The sequence below is a fragment of the Penaeus monodon genome, chromosome 25 (genome assembly GCF_015228065.2).
Source record: "Penaeus monodon isolate SGIC_2016 chromosome 25, NSTDA_Pmon_1, whole genome shotgun sequence".
Taxonomy (NCBI): Eukaryota; Metazoa; Arthropoda; class Malacostraca; order Decapoda; family Penaeidae; genus Penaeus; species Penaeus monodon.
In genome coordinates, this window is record NC_051410.1 from 37384377 (window position 1) to 37384635 (window position 259).

The following is a 259-nucleotide window of genomic DNA, read 5'->3' on the forward strand; positions in this document are numbered from 1 at the left end:
ATTACTATTATTATTTTTTTTTTTTGGGGGGGGAGGGGTTCTGAGAGAGGCCTTTTTTTAAGGAGAAGGGGGGGGGGTGTAGCTGCTTGGGTCTGCATACAAGCCGGATAATGTTTAGATTGCGAATTAAAGATAGATTCCTGCTTCTGATAATAAACAGGATGTTTTTAGATCGAAATCAAGAGAAGAGAGAAGAAAATATAAAATCAAGTAATAATGAACTGCTTTATATACTAAATTACAATTTTGTCTGCTGCTC